Raw genomic sequence first — 19,479 nt, 5'->3', positions numbered from 1 at the left:
AATGAGTATAATAAAAATGTAATAATGTAATGAAGTATGGGCTTTGAGGGTCATATGAGAGCTGTAGGCAGTGAATTGGACACACCTGGACACACCTCTTCTAAAGGTTTTATGGTACTTTTTGATTTTTTACACCAAAATATTTCCCAATAATTTCTTACCCCATGAACCTTTCTTTGTGACAAAGAAAAATAGCTAAAGAAGTTGTCATACAAAAAGGCTATATCTGACATCATACGCAACTTTCTGTTCCTGTACTTCCCCAACTCTTTAAAAAAAGGAAGGAAATCAGGAATATTTGAGTCTAAAATCCACTGCTGAGGATTCCTCCTAGTGTGACCTTAGGCAAATTGCTTAATTTTTCTGAGCCTCATTTTCCTCATCCATAAAATAAGGAAGTCCCCTTCTAGCTGGAGAGCTGTGGACCTTTGAGCTACAAGGTGTCCCAGTTAAAACTTAAAATTACACCATAAATTTTGGAACTTTTATTATCTTTCAAGACCTGACACTTTCATTTTTTTTAGGTAAACAGACTAAAATGGCAGCAATTTAATTTATATTCAAAGAGACTTAATTTCTCCCTTTAAATTTTGCAAAGTGCTTTATGTACATTGTCTTATTTAATATTCATGGTATCCCTGTGAAGAATGACCTATGGGTATTATGATATTATATATATATATATATATATATATATATATATATATATATATATACACACACACACATATATAACTGAATCTCAGAGAAGTTAATGATTTGCCCAATGTCCCATGGAATTTGAATCCAGGTCTTCCTGATTTCACCAATAGCACACATTCTACCTGTCTCCATTGATTCAAATATAAAGTAAAATTTTAAATATCGAAGTCCCTTTAGAACTAACAAACAAAATAAGCCCTCCCGTTCATATTTATTCACTAGTGGCTAAAATTGCCCAATTGGTCCAGGAAAGCTACCTGACTTAAAGTGACACTCTTATCAAAACAACTCTTCAGGTCAAATCACAAAGGATCTGGACACAATTGAAGCACAATGGAGCACAATAGAAGAGACCCCTTGCCTTGAGGAAGGTAAAGAATTATTATTTTCATCCTAGAGTCAGAACAGCTGAGGAACAGAAAGGTGATCTTTCTATCTTGACCTTTCAATTTCTTAATCTCCTGATCACCAACCTCCTATCCATTTTTGTTTAACCATTTTAGTCATGTCTGACTCTTCATGACCTCATTTGGGGTATTCTTGGCAAAGATACTGTAATGGTTTGCTATTTCCATATTCAGCTCATTTTACAAAGTGAGGCACACAGAGTAAAATGACTTGCCCAGGGTCACATAGCTACTTAAATGTCTGAGATCAAATCTGAATTCAGGAAGATGTCTTTGTATGTATGAGGCATTTTGCTTAACACTGACAAAAAGGAAATAGCTTCTGCCCCCTAGGATGTTATATTACATCAGAATTTAATAAAATTAATTACTTTACCTAGGAGCAGTTGGCTAGAGTACTGGGACTGGAATCAGAAAGATTCATGATCATGAGTTCAAATTCAGCTATATGACCCTGGGCAAGCCATTTAATCCTGTTTACCTTAGTTTCCTCATCTGTCAAATGAGCTGGTCAAAGAAATGTCAAACCACTTCAGTATCTTTGCTAAGAGGAGTCATGAAGACTACAACATAAATGAAATGACTCAACAACAATCACCTGGATAACAGTGTGGCATAGTAGCTAAAGATGGATGAATGAGGAAGACCTAGGACTCAAAAAAATACTAATATGACCTGGAAAATTCACTTTACCTCTCACAGTCTTAGGCAACTTATGAAGAAGACAAATTTCAGAATGAGCACTGATTTATACTGGTTCAAAAGTTTCCTTATCTGGATCTCCATATACCAAAGAAATCATGTCTAGTCTAAAAGATAATTTGCTTAAGGTTTCATCACAGCTAATAACTTCTAAAGGAGGACCTGACCAAGGTATCCTGCTTCCCAGGTCTTCCTGCTTTTCAAATGCCCTCTCCATGTAGTTTCATCCCCAAGAACCTCCAGAGTTGGAAGTAGCTGGGCAGTCTTTTCTTCAGGTGGTCTTAGTTCACCATTTTCAATTTTGTATTCTACATCTCTGCCTCAAATTTAACAAGGACTGCTTTCTGTGTTTAATTACGTTTTAATGGAAATACCATTTGCATTCAAATGAGCTCTTAGTCTTCACATCACGAGTATGCATGGAAGTTATTGTGTCGTTATAATCTCATGCTATAATGGTTTCATAATGCAAGTCTCTATGGAGTTGAATTAGTTGTTTCCTATAGTAATCGCATATCACTATAATATCATAATCACATAAGCACGGTCCCCACATGCTTCCACTGCAATCATTTTGACATTGTAAGAGCATTTTAATAGTATTAGCATAGATTCTCTGGAGAAATCATCTCATTGTCACAGCATTACTGTATAAGATTAATTGCACACGATGTTGATACTGTAGTGAAGGAAAGCATTAGAAAATGTTCAACATCTTACCTGGCCTTTCTGACTTTCATTCCTCAGAGACAGCACATTCACAAATAAAGGTGTGTCAATACTCCCTTCCCCTGAGCATGTGTATTCACATAAGGAACAGCTTCTCTCACTCGAGAATCATAAAACATGAGTAAATTAACACAGTCACAGAATATGAGTGTATAAAAAAGAAACCGTTACTCCTTCAAGAAGCTTACAATCAACTTGGGCCATCAAAATTTATAGATGCAAGAAAAGTATACTTAAATTCATCCCTCCTTGGCAAATAGTAAGTGGGGCACAAAATTGGATAGTGCTCTGGAGAATGCAGGCACTATAGAAGGGCAATTAAAGTAAGGTATCATAAAGAACATGGATTTCTTGTATAATGCTCTACAATTAATTATTTAGAAAAATCATTAACTACTGCACTTTGTTTGGCACCAATGGCTATTCCAGCAAGAATAGAATTTGGCAGATTCTAGCAAGCTATAAAGATTTTGAGTATGGGCTTGATGACAGCCTATTGTCTGTTGTCCAAAGACTAGCCTTGTCAAGTACATCAAGGCTCATCACCAAAAATCTGGCTACCAGGTAATGTTTTTTTATTTTCCCATGGCAATGAAGGATGAAAGAATCAAGATATTTAAAAAAAGAATAAAACAAACATCAGTCATATACAGATTATCAGTTTCTAGAGAGCCATCCTAGACCCTTATTGAGCTCATATACTCAGAAAATTTGAAGCTGTAGAAGGAATACTGGTTTGGAGCACATGAGCTTATCTCATGATTCCTCTTCTATGTAGTATTGGGCATCTGATCTATCTGAGTCTCTGTAACTGTAAAAAGAAAGGGCTGGACCAGATCACTTTGGTAATTTCTAGTTCTAACTCATTTGATTGTCTTGTAAAAGTTGGGGTCATCTGAAAGGACCAACAATCACTCTACATCACTTAAACTAATGACCTAAATCAGGTGGGAATCTATCTGTTGAAGGTATCAATCAATCAAAGACATGAAAACAGGTGGACCAAGTGTTTATTCAGTTTGGAAGGAATGAAAGCCATTGGATGAAATTAAATGATGCAAACAATTTTATTGGGATAGGTCAAAAGGACTCTTTGAAAGCCAACTGGTCTTATATAAAATAACAAGCCATTGCCAGTTCCAGCATGTAAATGGCATAACAGCCCAGAGCAAACTGACCAGGGAACTGATTGAGGTAAGCAGAGACTCCCCTTCCTCTCCATACTAGGTTTCCCCATCTTATCCAGAATGCAAAGGCATCACCCACTCATGGGCCCAATTCCATTACAGATTAGCATTAAATTTTTACCTGCTCTATCTCCAAATGGGGTGGTTTCTCCTCTCTTTAGCCAGTTTGGTTGTTTCTTCTTCCCAAGGTCACCATATTGGTGCCTGACTTAGTAGAGACACCCAGTCAAGTGTGGTTCAGAACTCTGGAGCTCAAGAGACCCACAATCCTCAGTTGCCCCAGGGCATAGAGGTACACCACTATACCTGGTAATACAGGCTTGCTGACTGATTAATTGAGGTTTATTTATTATGCTAAAAAAGGGAAAGCAATCCAAAATACCAGGGCAGAAAAGGGTTAATCCAAGGTAGCTCCTGTCCACAGAAAGAGCTGTAGAATATGACCAAAGAAAGGATGAGAAGGATGACTTCTCATAATTTATTCTCTGTTCTGATCCTTCACATCTCCCCATCCCTTGAAGAAAAATCACACTAGAAGGTTAGGCTCCAACCAAGTCATTGCTGAACAGTCACCATACTGTGAAATATAGCTATTACAAGTATTCTCTTGTATTTGTGGTTTAAACCACAAGTAAAAAACTTTCTTATGCTTAATCAATGATGAATTTCATAGCCCATGGGGGAGAGTAGAGAATTCCCTACACCTTCATTTCCTTGATATTTCCCTGGGGCAATTATCCTTGAATTTCACATTATCATACTTTTCTCTGGGAATAATCATCAATGCTTATCATTTTTTAAAATGAGAGCTTTGGTGCATCCAGATTTAAATCTGACAAGCATTCAGGATTTTAGATTTGCTTTGTTTAGGTGATTGGGAAATGGGGAGGAAGGACGAAGAGTGGATGATGATGAAAAGGATTTAGACATACCCATAGAGCAGATGACAACCTTTCTTGTACTATTAAATACCTGCTAACATTCCTAGTTTGAGTAAATCACACCATTCTGAAGTATAATGAGATATAATGGCCGCTTATTTTTCCTTTCTGAACGACTTAGAAACTTCTTTTATAGTTTAAATCCCTTTTCTATAAAATAGGCAATAATGCTTCTTTCAATTACTTAATTGGAGCACAATAAAGATAAGACATCCTCTAAGTGTTGGGAGTTGCTTTTAGAAACTGCATGGGAAGCACTACCCCTATCACAGAAACTGTATAAGCTGTTCTTACTTCAACAGTTATTCTTAATTTTCCAGGGATAGTAGTCTTAGATATCTGATGTCAAGAATTTCCTTGATCCCTCACTGGATTCTTTTATTTTTTTTATCATTTTTTTAAGATTTTTTTTTTGCAAGGCAGTGGGGTTAAGTGGTTTGCTCAAGGCTACACAGCTAGGTAATTATGAAGTGTCTGAAGCCGGATTTGAACCCAGGTACTCCTGACTCCAGGGCTGGTGCTCTATCCATTGTGCCACCTAGCTTCCCCTCCTCATTGGATTCTTTATAAAATTATTATTACTGAATTTGTTTAATTGTCAGGATCATTTAAATATAGTCTCTTTTACAATGAATTGAGATTAATGCATGTTATTTATTTCATTTAGGTTTGATAGTTTTTTATTAACATTACTTATGCCCTCAGTATTCACTATCATTCTGTTGAATTCATTTAGGAAAATCTTAGACTTCTACCTTTTTTTCAGATGTCAATGTCAATGGAAAGCTGTTCTGATATTGTTTCATCAGTTAATCATTTAATAGACTAGGCAGTAACTATTTCAATATAGTTTGTTATCTCTGCAATCCTATATATTTTATTTTAGATATTTTAAAACTGCATTCTGAGAAAGGGTTCATAAGCTTCATTAGATTGCCAAAAGGGTCCATGACCCAGAAAAGATTAAGAACCCATGCAAAAAAAAAATCATGGTATGGTTATGCAGTGTACATGACATACAGAAGACATTACAGGATATGGTTACAACAGTATACATGATTCACAGGAGAACTTTACAAATATTATCTCATGTAATCCTCACAACTATGCTGGAAGGTAGGTGCTATTACAGACATTGTTTTGCTTCATTGCCCTTCCTGGTTATGAGCTTTTTTTAAAAAACACAAATTGAAGTTTTTTTGGTAACCCTGCATTGACCGAAATTATTGGTATTTTTCTCAATAGTGTATGCTCACATTGTGTTTCTGCATCACATTTTGGTAATTCTAGCACCATATCAAATGTTTTCATTATTATATCTGTTATGGTGCTCTCTGATCATTGATTTTTGATGTTACTATTGTAATTGTTTTGAGGTACCAAAGATGGAGAACTTAATAGATAAATGTGTATTTTCCGACTGCTCCACCAATTCCCCTATCTTTTTCCTTCTTTTCTATCCTCCCTATTCCCTGAGACCCCAAAATATTTAAGAATATAACATTAACTTAATTGATAAAAAATTGAGAGAATTGTCTCCAATTTGAAAGAAGTTCTATTGTGGGTAAAATGCTATCAAATTGCATTGCTATTATGAGAAATATATGTTGTGAAAGGAAAATTCAATTTAATAATGGAAATGATTGAACATGTACAACTTTTCTCAGATTAATTGCTATCTTGGGGAGGGGGGGTAAAGAAAGAGGGAGATTGATCCAGCAATACCACTCCTGGGTCTATACCCCGAAGGGATCATGACAAAGGGTAAAAACATCACATGTTCAAAAATACTCACAGCAGCCCTGTTTGTGGTGGCAAAGAAGTAGAAATTGAGTGAGTGTCCATCAATTGGGGAATGACTGAACAAACTGGTATATGAACATTAAGGAACACTATTGTTCTATTAGAAACTGGGAGGGATGGGAATTCAGAGAAGTCTGGAGGAATTTGTAGGAACTGATTCTGAATGACATGAACAGAACCAGAACATTGTACACCATAACAGCAACATGCAGTTGATGGTCACTTTTAATGGACTTGCTTATTCCATCAGTGTAACAATCAGGGACAATTTTGGAATATCTGTGATGGAGAATACCATCTGTATCCAGAGAAAGAATTATGGAGTTTGGACAAAGACCAAAGACTATTACCTTTAATTTAAAAACAAAATAAAACAAAAAATTATCTTATTATATAATTTTGCTATCTCTTATATTTTATTTTTTCCTTAAGGATATGAGTTCTCTCTCAACACATTAAATTTGGATCAATGTATAGCATAGAAACAATGTAAAGACTATTTGTCTGCCTTCTGGGGGAGGATTGGGAAGGGAAGCAAGATTACAGAAAAAATTGTAAAATTCAAAAATAAATAAATTAGAAAGAAGGAAGGAGAAAATCTTATAAAAATTAAGATTGAAAAGTATCTTAACATGTAATTGGAAAAAAAATAACAGGGGAAAAAAGAAAGGAAAAGTCATTGTTGATTTATTTTAAGAAATTTCCATAGCCACACTGATCAGTTAGAAGTCACCAACATTGAAGCAAGACCTTTCATCAGTAAAAAGAAAAATGGACTCACTGAGGGATCAGATGATAACTAGCATTTTTTAGTGGTAAATTATTTTTTAATTAAAAGTATGTACATATTTTTAAGACAATATTATCACACATTTAAGAGACTGCAGTATAGTTGTAATAAACTTTTATAGATACTGAGAAAACCAAAACATCATGGATTCTCTCTATTGCAATATACCTTATTGTAGTGATATGGCATCGAACCCCAAATATCACCAAGGTAAACCTGTAAAATCCCCATTTTACAGCTGAGAAAACTGAGGTTAGGCAAGGGATAAGTGACTTGTCCAGGATTATATAGCTAGTATGTATCTGAGGTTCAAACTGAACTCTGGTATTCTCTGATTCAAGGCCAACCATTTTATCCACTTGGTCTACCCGCTGCCGCAATGAAGAGATGATAAACTTTGACTAACTACAGATGCTTCAGACAGCTGATGTAAAGGATTATGAAAGGTGAAACAGCCTTCAATGACCCCTGCTGCTTATTAATTCACTTTCTTTTGATGATATCTTCAAACAAGAGGCAAAATCGGAGGAAAACAAAACAGTTTTGCTATTCTTTAGCAAAGTGAAACATCTTCCTAGTTAGTTATTTTTTTCCTGATTCTCCATTTTTTCTCTGACCTGTAGGAATTATGTCTTAGCATTGTTACGAGTTTCAAATGATATGACATCTAAAGCACTTTGTAACTCTTCAGGTGATATATTATTTCTTTTACAAATAGTAAATTTCTATATTTCCTCTAAAGAAAATGCATTTTGAAAATTGTTTTGAGGCATTTGTCAATTTATTCATTTAATGGTCATAGATATGTCACATGTTCTTAAACTGAAATCTGAACTATTTTTATATTCTGATAACATATATCAACATAACTGGGTTCAAAAAAATAATCATATTTTATTCATTGAAAATATCCTAAGAAGGAATATACCAGATACTGTTGGGGGGGGGTCCTAGGATTAGAAGAATAAGAAAGTCCTAAAAGGCTATAATTACCTAACTTGATCTCTTCATGGTTATAATATCTACTTCATAATAATGAATTCTTATATTTGTACATTTTAAATTCTATATAAATGGAATTACTATATTTAATCATTTGAGTAAGTAGGGAATAGAATATTTTTTATTGAATGCAGTATGTGTGTTTGCAAAACCTTTTTGTGTTTAATGGGATTTCCATAAGCAATGGAAGGATACATTGTATGATGTAAATTCAATCAAAATTTTTCCTTCAATTTGTACTAATTCCAAAGGAAAAATGAACCAAGGAAAATGGCTTTGTAGAATATTATGTTATGGATTATAGGCATAACATATAAATACCCTCAGTTCTCATCAGGCCCTGACCAAGTCTTGTCAAAAAGGAAAAATGTCCTGAAATTAATCCTTTTGACTCCTCTGGAACCTTAATAAATAGCTTGGGCTCAAAAAGTGCAGCTCAAGCTAAAAGCTAGATTGCTTTCTTCAACATAGTTATAAGTCTGAGTTTCAATAGAGTAAATAAGAAAGAATTAGTGATTCTTTGAAATCCTCAGAGGAATATATTTCTAAACTCAGAACATCTGACTTGGAATATAGGGTCACAAAATCATGGTTAGGCAGTAAATAGTCAACTAAGTGCCAAAGTAGATAGAATGCTGAATTTGACAGTAGGGAAAAACCTAAAATTTTAAAACCCTAATTAAGAAGCTAATAGCTAGCATTTATATGATGCTTTAAAATCTGCAAAGCATTGTGCATGTTACTCCTTTTGATCCTGGTGACTATCCTTTGAGTTAAGTAAAATTTTTATCCAGTTTTGTAGATGAGGAAAAAATGAGGCTGAGCAGGGTTATCTGACTTGCACAATTTTTTTGGGGGGGATCTTTATTTTAAATTAATTAATTTATTTAAGGCCATGGAGTTAAGTGACTTGCCTAAGGTCATACAGCTAGGCAATTATTATGTGTCTGAGGTTATATTTGATCTCAGTTCCTCCAGATTTCAGGGCATTGCCCCACTTAAAATCCCCCTGACTTGCCCAATTTAACACTGCTTGTCTCGTACAGAATTTACCAAATCCCAAGCCTAGCAGTATTAGCCAGAGAGAGAGAGAGAATGTGTACAGAAAGAATCTTGGTTCAAATTGGACATTGACAACTGCTATGCAAAAGGAATTGGAAAGCCACTTAAATTCTCTGAATTTCAACTTCCTCATCAGTAGATAGCTACATCTACAATAGTGGTGTCAAACTGAAATAGAAATTGGAGGATGAGGAACTAATCCATAAATAAGAATCTAGGCAGGAGGCATACTGATTTAATATTAGAATAAAATGTTATCTATGTATTTTAGAAATGGTGGTTCAGTTGTTTCCAATTGTGTCCATCTCTTTGTGAATCCATTTGGGGTTTTCTTGATGAACTCAAAATGGGATTATGAAGAGATGGACACAGCTTTAAATGATGGAACAAAATATGATGGTTTCTATTGATTTACCCACATTTTAATTTATATTTATATAGTTTAATTTTCTTTTTATTTTGTAAAATATTTCCCAGTTACATTTTAATTTGGTTAGGTTCACATTGGAGTGTTGCAGGCAATGAGTATGACACCTCTGCTCTACAAGTTCCTTTTATAACATTGGGTATAAATATAAATTGTAAAATATATTAAGAAAAGATGTGGAATTATATTGCTAAAAGGTTTATGCCTATTCTTTTACAATGGGTTTAATTTCACAGTAACAGGAAACTTTTGGAAGGTAAAAGATGGAATCTCTTCTGTTTTTACTACTGAGATATCCCCTAAATAATTTAACAAAATATGGCACAACGTAAAGAGGACAATCTAATTTTAAATCCTGGCTCAGTGAATTGCCAATGTGACCTTGGACAAATCTTCTTCTCGTGTTGCCTTATCTCCCTTAACTGTAAAATGACTAACACCTGTTGAAATGATCCATAGGGAGCCCTTCCAGCTCTAACTCCTATTTTATAATATATATATATATATAATATATATTATATATATATTATATATATATATATATATCAATGGAAGAGGTGAGGAATAATTGAACCCCATTTTCTCCAATCTCTATTTTTGATTATTCTGATGAAATATGATGGATGGACTAATGAAATAAATAAATAATGGGGAGGAGTGTGGTTGGCAAAGGAGAAACTTGCAATAAAAGTCTATAACCAAATACAGTCCATAGTTGAGGGTTTATCTATCAAAAGGGACCTCTAATCCAAATTACAGTAACAATCTTTTAATCCTTTTGGGACATCCCAGATTTGTGATGAGACATGCCTTATAAAATGTTGTAAAAATTCCAACTCGACACTACCTCTGGGGAATAATTTTGTGGTGAACCAGTTAAAAATTCTTGTTATTTAATGAAACCATTGAAATCAGTTTTCCAATTCATTCATGCATACATAACATAGAACATGCATATATACACATAAATGAGTATATATATTTTCACAATATAGATGTTGTATATGAATTAGCAAGTATTTTATATATACATACATATAGAAGTACACACATAATATTTACATGTAGCATATGTTATATATTAGGGCTAATATAAATGTTAATAAGAATAATCTTTGCCATGTCCAGCACTCTCCAGGCCATTTTTCTAGCCGCTTCATCACATTGTCTCTCAATACACCAAATAAATATAAAGGACTGTTAAAAGAGGTATTAGAAGCCTTAGACAGGAAAGGTTTCATGTAGGAGGTGGCATCTTAGCTGAGTTTTGACAAAAATTAGGTCTTTCTGAATCCAAGATCAGTCCTCTATCCACTGCAGTGGTCTGCAATTTACTAGAATAAATGTTTTCATAAATGCAAATGATTACATTCTGAAAAAGCAGACTATGAAAAGGGACCAAGGAAGTAATCTTAGCTAGAAAACAGTAATAGAGAAGACTTAGCAGTGGCAGTGGACTGTAAATTATAGAGAATAACATTATTAACCACAATATTTACCAGCATTCTATTCTAAGTACTGCAAAACAGTAAATAATTATCCAATTAAGCTGTTGCAAGATAAGCAGTTATTATTCTGTATTTTGTAGAAGGAGATGGTAATTACTATTTCAACAGTCTTGGTAAAGAGCTGGCTAAATACTTGGTTATATACAACTCAGAAAAAACAACCTCTGATTATCTGAGAGGATGAAGGGGGAAAAAAGCTAGTAGGGTGAGTTTCATGGAAAACAGAGAATGAACCAGGAAGCCATAACTATCAGAAAAAAAAAGCGTAGAGATGCAGGATGGGAAAAAATGGTGGGTCATCTCTATAAAAAGAATATCTTTTTTTTTTAGTGTTACAGTTCAACTTTTTGGTTTACAATTACTCTAAGGACGGTCAAAGTCTTCATAAGAGTGCTGATTCTAGTCATGTCAAAAAGTCCAGATAATTTTGCCTGCACAAATGTAGGAAAAAACACTCTCCCACTGTCCAAAGCATTTAATATCATCCCACTACTCATCAGACTAAGAGAAGATGAAAACTCTGAACACCAGCCTGGAGGGAGTCTCTTTTTTACTGTCAGTTTCCCCTAGGAGTCAACATGATTTTGCCCAAAGCAGACCTTTCCTCATTGCATTCCTGTTTAAATCACAATAAAATGAGTATCATATCCCCAGGATGCTGAAGAAACCCTTGGGTCCCACAAGGATGCCTAGGAAACTAAATATTAAACCAACCTTTGCTAGATACTATATGAAGAACTGCAATGAGAATATGTAACTGCCCTCGGACATTCTTTGAAGACAAAAAAAAATATATTTGAAAAGCAGATATACAAGAATATCTGAGATGAATAACCTCTCAATAACTCACACATGAGCACTCATCCACAGTGGCTAACTTGGGGAAGGGGGAAGTGGCCCTAATGCTTTGGGTTTTGTAAAACAAAACCCAAGTCCTAATTCTTTTTCATTCCTGAGCCTTAGTTTCTCCCATTCAGTAACACTGTCTACTGTTTTAAAAGGTAATTAGGCGATTAAGTGCCTTCATTGTCACCTCTGTTTACAATAAGGAAAGGCATACCTCTGATGGCAGCACTTCAGGAAACACTGCCCCTGATGAACTATCAACCCCAAAGGAGACCTAACAACTGGCATCCACAGACAACCTTCCATCCAAAGGTCCCGGAGCGTCTCAACAGCAATGCAAACTACATGGGAATCCAAGGATGGTTTCTCTGTTATTACAATGGAACCACCTCCTAGTTTGAGAGCAAGTATCTTTAAATAGTGATGTCCAGCAGAGGAAGAGATTAAGATGCACCCTACCTAGCTGGGAATATACAGAGAATGAAAGAGGCAGATCCTTGAGATGAATCCCTCATCCCTTAGGTTATGTAGTACCATTTGGGGATGCAGAATTTTATGCTGGTGAGATTATGCTTAGAGATTAGGTTCAGTCCCTTTATTTTAAGGGTCATGGATCAGATGTCAGGAGACTTGCCCAAAGTTGCTTATATAGTGACCTAGGCAGGATTTGAACCTAGGCCTTCTGGACTCTGTGACGTACTCTACAATAGTAAATGAAGAAACTTTTGAGGGCAGAGGTCCTCATAATGACAATCTATTAAGGCACAGAGGAGTGTCATCACCAGTGGAAGAGTCTACTCACCCAGATGAAATCCCAGATTGTTGAAGTAAGCCTGGGTTAGAAAAGCAGGGGTATTAGCAGGAGATTACAATGAGGGGATGTGGAGAATAGAAGAAAGTACAGGAGGAATCCAAGAAAAGGCAACCCTTAACCACCTAGAAGTTTTACCAGACTTTTGAAAATTTACTTCATCAGCAATACCCAACATCTTTGAATCAAAACCCACTGAATGCGTCAACATGTAAAGCTTAACAGATTTTTAAAAGGAAAATCAATCAGTTACTTGAAAAACTTTTAAAGTTAACAAAACCAAGGTGAATATTTTCTTAAAGCTGTGATAAAGGTCAGCAGTTCTGAATCTAATACTCTCTCCCCAAGGTAGTGTCCAGCAAATCAGATCAAATAATTGAATGCTATCTGTATTCAGAATTAAAAACAGCCTTCATTTCTTCAGCACCTGAGAGCTTCAAAGTATTTCCACATGCACGGATTTAATTGAGTTTTATTTAACTGAATTACAAGTTAAGTCATAACAATGAGCTGGTAGCCAGGCTTGCCCAGGAGTATCCTCGGGGAGGAAGCACATTGGCATGAAGCAGACTGATAGTCAAAGATGCCTATGCTTTTATTCCTACTTGATTAATAACTAGCTATGACTATTGGCAAGTCGCCATCTCTGTGGCCCTCAATTTACTCCTCTTCAAAGTGAGGGGATTGAACTGGTGATTTCAAAGACCCTATTACATTCCATGTCTACATGTGAAATTTGTGATTGAACAGGAAGATGGACTAGTAAAGTATGTGGGGAGAAGAAGAATGGAAACATGAAGTCATGGATAATCTAGATGCTCCATGGGAGTCCATGAATAGCAGGAGACTTTGAGGAAGGTTTTGATTATGTTAGGTCTGCCCCTTGTGATGGGATTGTGGAAGATCAATAGATACGGTAGGCTTGGGTACATGTCAGAGGGAACGTCCACATAAATAATATTACAGATCCACTTGAGTCTTTGAGCATATCTGGGTAATTTTTCCTCACCTTGACCTCCTGATTGCTACCCTAGTATCTAATAACATCTATAACCAAGAGAATATTGTACACATTAACAGCAATATTGTGAATTGCTCAGCCTTGATGGAAGTAGCTCCTCTCAGCAGTTTAGAGCTAGGACAATTGCATTAGACTGATTATGGACAATGCCATTCCCATCCAGAGGAAGCAAAACAAAATAAAAATAGCCCGCCAGAATCTGACTGAACACTACATTCACCGATTTAAGAATTTCTCTTGTGTATTTATTTCCTATCTCATTGTTTCTTTCTTTCCCCTTAATCTTAATTCCTCATACCAAAAATGACTAATCAGTAAATAGTAGACATGTGTATTTACAATAATATTACCTGACTGTTCGCCACTGGGGGGGGCACGAAGGGAAAGTGGAAGGAAATTGTGTGTCTTAAAAATATGCATAAGCATGTGGATGAATGTTAAAAAACTTTCATAACATGGAATTGGAAAAATAAAATAAAATATCAATTGGGAAAAAACATGTAAAATTGGATTGTACTGTATTCATTCACAAATCCCTTTTATTTTGATTCTTTTCCCTCTTTTTTCTTTTTTGCCCTGGATGGAAGAGAATGATTTGGGAGAGCACAATGTTTTGTCCCACCATCTTCCAGGTGATTCTTACTTAAATCCAACTTCATAATCCTCCAACCTTATTTTTAATATTAAATGGGACAAAAATATCTTTTAAGCTATGGTAGGATTTAGAATTGGTGACAACCTTACAGGTCATGGAGTCTAGTTCCCTCATTTCACAGAAGGGGAAATTAAGATTCAGGGGAGTTAAATGGATTTCTGAGTCATACAGGCAACAGAGAAGGACAGATAGAGTTAGAACCTGTCTTCTGACTCCATTATGCCATGCCACATTGCATAAATATCAGGGGCTTTTTCTTTCCAAAGATTTTAGAATTAGAAAGGACCTTTATATTAAATATTTTATTTATTTTCCAACTGCATGTAATAGTAGTTTTCAACAATCATTTTTGCAAAGTTTTGAATTTTATATTTTCTCCCTCCCTACCCTCCCAAAGGCAATCTAATATATGCTATACATGTCAAACCATACTAAGCATTCTTATTAATCTAGGAAAAACCTTTTGAGATTCCACCATACTCTTCCATTTCATAAGAGCCTCAATTTTATAGATGAGAAAATGAAGCCTAGAAAGGCTAGATGTCCAATTAAAAGTGGGACTCTAACTTAGATCGTCTGACTTTAACTCAAGGTTCTTTAAGGAAAACGGCCACTGACAATGTACTAGCTATGTGACCCTGGGCAAGTCACTAAACCTTGTTTGCCTCAATTTCCTCAACTGTAAAATGACCTGTCAGATTGCTTCAAGCATCTTTGCCAAGAGAACTCCAAGTAGCCTCACAAAGATACACAGGACTGAGGAACAAAAATCACCTAAATTAAAATCAGATTCTGGAAGGGGGAGGCAGGGCCATGTTTTAGGGTTTTTTTTTTTCCTTTTCCTCACTTTCATCCTATGTGATAAAGGATTACAATCATTCCTTCTAGTGAGAATGAATGTTTTCCCCTTCTTTCCCAGAAATGTTTCTATTTGAAACAAGTAGGTGTTTCCATAGATCTAGAAGTCTCCTTCCTTCCCTCCTCTGTGTCACTGAAACCTAAAACACCTTCCCCACTGTCCCCACAACCTTCCCACAGCTGAGCAACAGAGTGAGGGTGGCTAGAGTCAGTTTGAAGTGACTGAAGCTGCTAAGGAAAAGGGGAAGATGGAGCAGGGACTTAAGAGACTTTGGAGCAGGACCAGCCAGGGAACTTGAAAGAGCAGGAGCTGCTTCTCCCGGGCCATCCCACTGCCCACCCCGGCTGGGGCTGCTTCTCCCACTGCCCACCCCTGGCTGGGGCTGCTTCTCCCACTGCCCACCCCTGGCTGGGGCTGCTTCTCCCACTGCCCACCCCGGCTGGGGCTGCTTCTCCCACTGCCCACCCCTGGCTGGGGCTGCTTCTCCCACTGCCCACCCCTGGCTGGGGCTGCTTCTCCCACTGCCCACCCCTGGCTGGGGCTGCTTCTCCAGGGCCCACCCCTGGCTGGGGCTGCTTCTCCAGGGCCCTCTGCTGCTACCCTCCACTTCCGTCCCTAGCAAGCTCCAGTGAGAGGAGGCGTGGCTCTGCGGGGCTTCAGAGTAGGCCGGGCTGGAGCCCAGGCCAGCCCCAGTCACCACCTCCAGGCCAGACCCCTGGCAAGTCCCCGGCCCTGGCTCCTCCCGCCTCCTGGGCCATTGGTAAGCTTCTAGAGCGTAGGGAAACCTGCTGCGTGGGGCTGCCCCCCTCGCCGTGTGTCCCAGAAGGACCACGCGCCAGTCCCCCAGACTACCCTGCCCTGCCCGGCCTGGGCTACCTCTGCCTCCTGCCGTCCAGGAGCTGGCCTCCAGCGCTGGGCCCTGCCTGCTCCCTCCACTTGGTCACCCAGCTGACCCAGGCTCAGTCTTCTCAGGAGGCGCAGCCCTTGTCCTGGCCCCGGGGGTGGAGGCAGGCGGGCCTTTCCCAGCCCAGGCCCCTGGCACCCCGGGTCTTAGGGCGGTGCTTTGACTGCAGCTCAGCCCCGCCTGCCAGGAGAGGCCTAGGGAGGGAACAGCCCCTTCCCCGCCCACCGCGGTGACCCCTGGGGGGGCCGGGGCCGGCTCTCCTCATTAGCTTTTCCGTGTGTTTGCTTTTTAAATAAGACAAAGACGGGACTTTGCCCTCTTGAACACCCCCTTTAAAACTGAGGAAGGTTTGCCTTAGATTTGGCACTTAGTGTTTCTTTAACATTCTGTTAAACTTGACCTGTTCAAGCGTTCAGGAGATTTTGATGCCAGGATGTTTGCAATTGCTGATTTAGTTAGGGAAACAATAACTTGGGTTCCCAAATCCCTGAACGACTATGCCCACTTCTCAGTTCACAGTTCAGGCTCTACTGAGCTTGGGGGCAGGGGGGCGCCCTTCTGCGGGCCCCTGCCAAGATCTCTGTCCTTTCTTTGGCCCAAGGTCCATTGCTCTGAGGGTACTGTTTTGTTCTAGGAGCAACAAAGGAGCTCAGATCTTTCCTCTGTCCCCGAGGTACTTCTCCTTGGAATAGGGCCTCTGACACTTGATACTACCTGGTTGTGTGGTGTAACTCCACCCCGACTGCTTCCCATCCAGGGCCATCTCCAGTCGTCCTGATTCCTATCTGGCCACTGGACCCAGATGGCTCTGGAGAAGAAAGTGAGGCTGGTGACCTAGCATAGCTCCCTCTCACTCAAATCCAATTCATTTGCTTATAATGACATCACCTCCCTGACGTTATGGTCTTCTTCAAGAATGAAGGTCAAACGTCATCATCACCACTTCTCCAGGAGAGGTGAGAGGCAGAGAAATGAAAAAAGTTGCAAACAATAAAACTGAAGTAGTTATGGAACAGATAGTTCTGATCTCAAACTCCAGAGGACTCAAAGCACTAAAGCATGATCAACTATTGTATTGGGTGAGTACACTCACCCAAGTTGGGACACATGCTAGGGACCTGGTCGTTAACTGCTTCAGGCTTCACCTCCATTGAGCTCGACCCAATGGACTCCAAGAGGGAGCTTTTTCATTTTGGTGGTTTTCTTTCTGTGAAGATTCGATTTTTTCTTCTCTAGCTAGTATTTGCTTAATTGTGGACATGTTATGTAACTCAGAATCTCCTTGGAGGCTGGTAGGGTTTCATTTTTGTCATTAAATCCCAATGCTTAGCGCAGTACCTGAAAACATAATAGGCACATTAATAAATTCACATTAACAAATGCTTCTTGATTGGTTGCATGAAGAATTTCTTTATTGGCTCAGAATAGTACAAAAATAATAATAAATCTAAATGGAAAAATTTATCAAAGAGTGTTTCCTGAGCTCATCTGAAGTGCTGAAAGCATAATTCTTATATTTTACCCTCAGGATAAACAGTGATCTTATACACCTGGACACCAAAGGAGATTTAGACCTGGGGAAAAGTTAGGATTGAATTCATCTCTCTGAAAGGTTCTACTGGAAGATTAGCCTGGAAAGTTCAGTCCCAAAACTGATCTCTAGTTCAAAGTGGGGTGAGTACTGTATATTCTTGAGATTTTGAATTGAATGATGTCTCTATAATTGACCAGTACCTTTAACCTTCTATGGGTTAATAAGAAATCAATCCTACCCCAAGCCCCACTTTTTTATAGATGTAGAAACTACTAGCCAGAGAAATTTCCCACTTTCATTTCCTATCAACACCTATGCATCACATTATAAATAATGGACTTTTAGGTCTTTCCCTAACAACCATTGTCAAACCTTACATTCATCTGGTTTCCTAGTTGCTGCTTCCCTTCTAAGTACTGGATTGGTAAATCACATAGCAGAAATAGGACAAATCTGGAATCAAAGGATCTAGGTTTGAACAGAAACACTACTATTCTAGAATTTATATGACCTTGGGTAACTGATAATGTATGGATCCCCAACTTAGTTTCCTTCTCTATAAAGTGAGAAAATTGGTTTAGACAGGAGTTCTTAAATGTATGTGTATGTGTGTGTGTGATGGCTTTCTTTGACAATCTGGTGAAGTTTATGAATTCTTCTTCAGAATACTGATATTATATAATATGATGATATGATATGGCATGATATGATAGCATGAGGTTATATAAAATGATTTGATAGATGAGAAGATATGATATTAAAATAACATGCATAGGATTATAAAGGAAATTCAGTTATCAAATTTTTAAAAAGTTAAGAACCTCTGGTTAAGATGATCTCTAAGGTAGCTTCTAGTTCTTGATTCTTAGAACTTCTTTAGGAAAACATAGGACATTCAATTAATAACCTTATTCTGGGAAAGCTGAAGAAGCAGTAATCTGTCATCAGGAAAGGGAAGGAAATCTAAGAAGTGTTATCTGAAAGGAGGTGGAGATGTGAGAAAACAATGGTCACATGATAGTTACCTCTTCCTTAGTTGTATATTTTGAAATGAATTAGTACAGATCATACTCATGCTTTGATATTTCAGACTCTGTGATGACTTTGTTGCAATGTCTTCTAATGATTTAGACCAGTTGTTCCCATTTAGTGGTCCTCAGGCCCCTTGAGGGTTCATGATAATGGTCCAAGAATTAAAAAAATTTTAATGACACCATAAGTACTAAATAATTGGAGGCTATTATGAGTAGTCGATTATATTACCTAAGAGGCCCACAGCATATGTTTTGTTGTTGAAAGATGTCCATGGAACAAAAAAACACTTGGAGACAAATAATTAAATCATGTTTTCTTTTTCTGTGTGATTCCTGCCCATTTGCTCTCATAAATGAAATATTCTGGAGCCCTTCTTCCTGATCTTTTAACATGTAGTTGTTTCTACCTCATTCCAAAGGTTTATTATTTCTCATCCCAAATCAACCAACCCACCTCATTTCCAGATCCCACAAATTTGTATTCATTTTCACTACTCTTTTCACAAGCTAGTTATTAATGACAAATGCTTCAGATCTATATGAACACACATTTGC

At 37.5% G+C, this 19,479-nt stretch overlaps 1 protein-coding gene and 1 long non-coding RNA gene across 5 annotated transcripts in view; one reads left to right on the top strand and one right to left on the bottom strand.

The window, feature by feature from the left end:
* PTER (phosphotriesterase related) overlaps nt 1–16,465 on the bottom strand; it is a 108,277-nt gene extending 91,812 nt beyond the window's left edge. The window contains exon 1 of one of the 2 annotated variants that reach the window (XM_074192924.1): nt 16,329–16,465. The gene's annotated coding sequence lies outside the window, so the exon portion shown is untranslated. Of the gene's footprint in view, nt 1–12,908; nt 14,927–16,328 lie in introns of those variants that run through there. The other variant, XM_074192925.1, reaches the window with a different exon arrangement.
* LOC141492546 (uncharacterized) overlaps nt 16,126–19,479 on the top strand; it is a 67,753-nt gene continuing 64,399 nt past the window's right edge. The window contains exons 1-2 of one of the 3 annotated variants that reach the window (XR_012469958.1): nt 16,126–16,212; nt 17,885–18,030. This is a non-coding gene — a long non-coding RNA (uncharacterized LOC141492546). Of the gene's footprint in view, nt 16,213–17,159; nt 17,436–17,884; nt 18,031–19,479 lie in introns of those variants that run through there. The other 2 variants (XR_012469957.1, XR_012469956.1) reach the window with 2 other exon arrangements.

The sequence above is a fragment of the Macrotis lagotis genome, chromosome 7 (assembly GCF_037893015.1).
Source record: "Macrotis lagotis isolate mMagLag1 chromosome 7, bilby.v1.9.chrom.fasta, whole genome shotgun sequence".
Lineage (NCBI taxonomy): Eukaryota > Metazoa > Chordata > Mammalia > Peramelemorphia > Peramelidae > Macrotis > Macrotis lagotis.
The sequence above is the reverse complement of the archived record's forward strand: the minus strand, read 5'-3'. Positions and strand labels throughout refer to the sequence as shown.